Source organism: Phocoena phocoena, chromosome 17, assembly GCF_963924675.1.
Source record: "Phocoena phocoena chromosome 17, mPhoPho1.1, whole genome shotgun sequence".
NCBI classification, from domain to species: Eukaryota; Metazoa; Chordata; class Mammalia; order Artiodactyla; family Phocoenidae; genus Phocoena; species Phocoena phocoena.
In genome coordinates, this window is record NC_089235.1 from 38,361,677 (window position 1) to 38,368,312 (window position 6,636).

Below are 6,636 nucleotides of genomic sequence, written 5' to 3' on the forward strand. Positions count from 1 at the left end.
TTATTTAATGTTGTAAAAATTGTTTTCTTGGAGACCAAAATATAAGCTCTTGGTTTTTGTGGGGTTTTTGTGCGGTACGCGGGCCTCTCACTGTTGCGGCCTTTCCCATTGTGGAGAACAGGCTCGGGACGCGCAGGCTCAGCGGCCATGGCTTTCGTGGGCCTAGTCGCTCCGCGGCATGTGGGATCTTCCCGGACCGGGGCAATGAACCCGTGTCCCCTGTATCAGCGGGCGGACTCTCAACCACTGCGCCACCAGGGAAGCCGTAAGATCTTGTTAAAAGACAAATAAACATTGTTTTACACTGTGGTATGACTTAGCGTTCTTTCTGAATAATGCATTTATATCTGTCACCCAAGTCACTGAACATTACTTCAAGACGCCCGTTTCTTTCTTTTTTTTTTTTAAACATCAGTAGTTTTTTTTTTTTTTTTTTAATTAATTTATTTATTTTTGGCAGTGTTGGGTCATCGTTTCTGTGCGAGGGCTTTCTCTAGTTGCGGCGAGCGGGGTCCACTCTTCATCGCGGTGCGCGGGCCTTTCACTGTCTCGGCCTCTCTTGTTGCGGAGCACAGGCTCCAGACGCGCAGGCTCAGTAGTTGTGGCTCACGGGCCCAGTTGCTCCACGGCATGTGGGATCTTCCCAGACCAGGGCTCGAACCCGTGTTCCCTGCATTGGCAGGCAGGTTCTCAACCACTAGCGCCCCCAGGGAAGCCCCAAGACGCCCGTTTCTTAGAATATTGTTATATATTTTATATCCCCACATCCATGCCCCTTTCTTTCCTTATTTGAAAGTGCATCTATATCCTGAGAAGAAAATGAAAAGCCTTACTTTCCCCGAAATAAACTTCTTAACTTTATCTTTCCCTTGGATGAGCCATAATGCCGAAAATTTTTGTTTGTTTCTTTGTTTGTCTGTGGAGGCACATAGGAAAAAATCACTAATGCAGAGTAGAAAGATCTGCATTCTAGCTAAAAGGTTCTACTGCTATTACTATCACTACTTTCAACCTCTGTATTTATTGAACATTTGCTATATGCCAGTTGCTGTGGTAAATTCTTCCCTTAAATTCTTTCATCGAATCCTTTCAGAAACCATTTTACAGATAAGGAGCCTGAAGTTCCAAGAAATTAAGTAACTTTTCCAGGGTCACTTGCTTGGCAAGCAGTAGTGCTGGGATTAGAATTCAAGTCTTTCTGCTGTAGACTCTTAACACCATGCTCAGCTGTGTTACCTTTTCTGTGCCTCAGTGCCTCATCTATAAATGAGAGGGTCGGTCAAGGTTTAGGCCTGGGTGTTGTTAAGCCCCCAAATTCCTTTTTCCAAGGAACAAAAAACATGAGATAAAAGCTTAGTATTCTGGCTGAAGCAGGGGTGGCAGTCCCAAAGTTTTCCCTGTCAATCACTGCTCACCCTTCCCCTGAGGTCCAAAAGCCAACTCTCCAGAACCCCTAGGACTCCATAGAACATTATTTGAAGACACTGGCTACTCTAGCTACCTTTAGAATATTTTCTGGCTCTACAAGTTGCTAGTTAAGTGAAGAAACACCTAAATTTTTTAAATTAGAACTGGCAACAGATTCACTTAAGTCTGTTTGGCTCTTCTGTCTCCCTTAGATTTCCCCTTTTGAGGGGATACAGTGTTTTAATGCATTTACACACACATGAAGCGACTAAACTATTATTTTAAGTAGCAGCTTCCCATTCCTCTTTCTTAGAACGGAAGGAACATAAATATCATTCATGAATCGTAAAAGGTAAGGATACAGTCGAGTATAAATATGAACTTTTGACCATTAGTAATTAATTAGTACCTCCTATTTCTCTCATTGCTTTACTTAGGTTCATGTTTGCTGGAGACATCACTTTTCAATAATATAAGAAATTAAAACTAAATAAGTAAGGCTTCCCTGGTGGCGCAGTGGTTAAGAATCCGCCTGCCAATGCAGGGGTCATGGGTTCGAGCCCTGGTCCGGGAAGATCCCACATGCAGCAGAGCAACTAAGCCCGTGCGCCACAACTACTGAGCCTGCGCTCTAGAGCCCACGAGCCACAACTACTGAAGCCCACGCACCTAAAGCTTGTGCTCCACGACAAGAGAAGCCACCCAACGAGAAGCCCGCGCACCACAATTAAGAGTAGCCCCTGCTCGCCGCAAGTAGGGAAAAAGCCTGCGTGCAGCAACAAAGACCCAAGGCAGCCAAAAAAAAACTAAATGAGTAGATGAAATCCTTTAATTTATTTACAATTCATCCTACTCCTGACATTGTCTTAAGCAACATCACATCTGTCACAGTCCTGAGTTTTAGTTCTCTGCTTGTTAACCTCCTGGATGGAAAAACAAGGCAAAGAACAAGATGCTTCTGAAACAGCTGCCGATACATGTGCTGTGAGTAGACATGAAAAATATCCAGCAAGCATGAGCTGAGCACCTATTATGTGCAGTCACTGGGCTAGGAGCTTGCTAGGGCCAGGAGATCCAAAGACAAGGTCTCTGCTCCCAGGGGAAATGCCACATGCTACGGCGGCAGCCACATTAAATACGAATAGATAATCAAAGTGCATGCCAAAAACGATAGACAGGAGGTCGAGAAGGTGATCAGCTCTGAATGGCAGAATCCTAGATTGCATTTGAACTGGACCTGAAGGTCAAGTGAATGTGGGAAGGGTCCCTAGGTTTGGTGTTTATTAGGCCGTTCTCTCTAAGTTTGGCCACGGTCTCGGTTTTCATTGCAGTGCAATGCAATCTTGTTTCCAATGTGCCTCTCAAAAGCTTCAAGAGGTCACTCAATACCCAAGAGAGAAATAAGTAGCAATGACATGGGAGTAGCAATAAGACAAGGGTGTCTCAGAATCTTTGTTTCCTCCTTTTTCGTCATGTACCATTCTAATCATTCCTATAAATGTTGTCCCTTGAGATGGCTCAAATATGCCTTCTCTCCTCCACCCATACCACTCCTATCTGTGTGTTCACATTCCTTCCCATTTGAATGACCAAAATAGTGCCCTAGATGTTTTTATCACTTCTAGGTCTTTCTGCTTATTTCCAAATATATTCTCCCCAGCAAATACTCACTTAAGGGATTTTCAAAATGTGAAAATCTGATTATATTATCCTTCAGATTAATTTTTCAATGGCTTTTCATTGCCCTCATGAAAAAACCCAAACCCTGGATGGCATAGCTTCTCTGGTCTTTCACCCCATCCCTAGGTGACTTTCTAAACTTATCTCTTGCAATTCCTCTACTTACACTAAATATTAAATTACACTACACTGCTTTCAAGTCTTTCAGTGATTCATGCTTGCTCTGGACTCTGTTCCTTTGAGTTAAACCTCTGCCTAGAAACTTTGCTCTTTCACTCCACTCCTTTACTGGTTAACTCACGTGTCTCTTGAGTCCCTGTTTAGATGTTGCTTATTCTTTTTTTTTTTTTTTTTTAAACATCTTTATTGGGGTATAATTGCTTTACAATGGTGTGTTAGTTTCTGCTTTACAACAAAGTGAATCAGCTATACATATACATATGTTCCCATATGTCTTCCCTCTTGCGTCTCCCTCCCTCCCACTCTCCCCATCCCACCCTTCCAGGCTGTCACAAAGCACTGAGCTAATATCCCTGTGCCTTGCGGCTGCTTCCCCCCAGCTATCTACCTTACTACGTTTGTTAGTGTGTATATGTCCATGACTCTCTCTCGCCCTGTCAAAACTCACCCTTCCCCCTCCCCATATCCTTAAGTCCGTTCTCCAGTAGGTCTGCGTCTTTATTCCTATCTTACCCCTAGGTTCTTCATGACATTTTTTTCCCTTAAATTCCATATATATGTGTTAGCATACGGTATTTGTCTTTTTCTTTCTGACTTACTTCACTCTGTATGACAGATTCTAGGTCTATCCATCTCATTACAAATAGCTCAATTTCATTTCTTTTTAAGGCTGAGTAATATTCCATTGTGTATATGTGCCACATCTTCTTTATCCATTCATCCGATGATGGGCGCTTAGGTTGTTTCCATGTCCTGGCTATTGTAAATAGAGCTGCAATGAACATTTTGGTACATGACTCTCTTTGAATTTTGGTTTTCTCAGGGTATATGCCAAGTAGTGGGATTGCTGGGTCATATGGTAATTCTATTTGTAGTTTTTTAAGGAATCTCCATACTGTTCCCCACAGTGGCTGAACCAATTCACATTCCCACCAGCAGTGCAAGAGTGTCCCCTTTTCTCCACACCCTCTCCAGCATTTATTGTTTCTTGATTTTTTGATGATGGCCATTCTGACTGGTGTGAGATGATATCTCATTGTAGTTTTGATTTGCATTTCTCTAATGATTAATGATGTTGAGCATTCTTTCATGTGTTTGTTGGCATTCTGTATATCTTCTTTGGAGAAATGTCTATTTAGGTCTTCTGCCCATTTTTGGATGGGGTTGTTTGTTTTTTTGTTATTGAGCTGCATGAGCTGCTTGTAAATTTTGGAGGTTAATCCTTTGTCAGTTGCTTCATTTGCAAATGTTTTCTCCCATTCTGAGGGTTGTCTTTTGGTCTTGGTTATGGTTTCCTTTGCTGTGCAAAAGCTTTGAAGTTTCATTAGGTCCCATTTGTTTATTTTTGTTTTTATTTCCATTACTCTAGGTGGTGGGTCAGAAAGGATCTTGCTGTGATTTATGTCATAGAGTGTTCTTCCTATGTTTTCTTCTAAGAGTTTGATAGTTTCTGGCCTTACATTTAGGTCTTTAATCCATTTTGAGCTTATTTTTGTGTATGGTGTTAGGGAGTGATCTAATCTCATACTTTTACATGTACCTGTCCAGTTTTCCCAGCACCATTTATTGAAGAGGCTGTCCTTTCTCCACTGTACATTCCTGCCTCCTTTATCAAAGATAAGGTGTCCATATGTGCGTGGGTTTATCTCTGGGCTTTCTATCCTGTTCCACTGATCTATCTTTCTGTTTTTGTGCCAGTACCATACTGTCTTGATTACTGTTGCTTTGTAATATAGTCTGAAGTCAGGGAGCCTTATTCCTCCAGCTCCTTTTTTCGTTCTAAAGATTGCTTTGGCTATTCGGGGTCTTTTGTGTTTCCATACAAATTGCGAAATTTTTTGTTCTAGTTCTGTGAAAAATGCCAGTGGTAGTTTGATAGGGATTGCATTGAATCTGTAGATTGCTTTGGGTAGTAGAGTCATTTTCACAATGTTGATTCTTCCCATCCAAGAACATGGTATATCTCTCCATCTATTTGTATCATCTTTAATTTCTTTCATCAGTGTCTTATAATTTTCTGCATACAGGTCTTTCGTATCCTTAGGTAGGTTTATTCCTAGATATTTTATTCTTTTGGTTGCAATGGTAAATGGGAGTGTTTTCTTGATTTCACTTTCAGATTTTTCATCATTAGTATATAGGAATGCCAGAGATTTCTGTGCATTAATTTTGTATCCTGCTACTTTACCAAATTCATTGATTAGCTCTAGTAGTTTTCTGGTAGCATCTTTAGGATTCTCTATGTATAGTATCATGTCATCTGCAAACAGTGACAGCTTTACTTCTTCTTTTCCGATTTGGATTCCTTTTATTTCCTTTTCTTCTCTGATTGCTGTGGCTAAAACTTCCAAAACTATGTTGAATAAGAGTGGTGAGAGTGAGCAACCTTGTCTTGTTCCTGATCTTAGTGGAAATGCTTTCAGTTTTTCACCATTGAGGATGATGTTTGCTGTGGGCTTGTCATATATGGCTTTTATTATGTTTAGGAAAGTTCCCTCTATGCCTACTTTCTGGAGGGTTTTTATCATAAATGGGTGTTGAATTTTGTCGAAAGCTTTCTCTGCATCTATTGAGATGATCATATGGTTTTTCTCCTTCAATTTGTTAATATGGTTTATCACATTGATAGATTTGCGTATATTGAAGAATCCTTGCATTCCTGGAATAAACCCCACTTGATCATGGTGCATGATCCTTTTAATGTGCTGTTGGATTCTGTTTGCTAGTATTTTGTTGAGGATTTTTGCATCTATGTTCATCAGTGATATTGGCCTGTAGTTTTCTTTCTTTGTGACATCCTTGTCTGGTTTTGGTATCAAGGTGATGGTGGCTTCGTAGAAGGAATTTGGGAGTGTTCCTCCCTCTGCTATATTTTGGAAGAGTTTGAGAAGGATAGGTGTTAGCTCTTCTCTAAACGTTTGATAGAATTCACCTGTGAAGCCATCTGGTCCTGGGCTTTTGTTTGTTGGAAGGTTTTTAATCACAGTTTCAATTTCAGTGCTTGTGATTGGTCTGTTCATATTTTCTATTTCTTCCTGATTCAGTCTTGGCAGGTTGTGCATTTCTAAGAATTTGTCCATTTCTTCCAGATTGTCCATTTTATTGGCATAGAGTTGCTTGTAGTAATCTCTCATGATTTTTTTTATTTCTGCAGTGTCAGTTGTTACTTCTCCTTTTTCATTTCTAATTCTATTGATTTGAGTCTTCTCCCTTTTTTTCTTGATGAGTCTGGCTAGTGGTTTATCTATTTTGTTTATCTTCTCAAAGAACCAGCTTTTAGTTTTATTGATCTTTGCTATTGTTTCCTTCATTTCTTTTTCATTTATTTCTGATCTGATTTTTATGATTTCTTTCCTTCTGCTAGCTTTG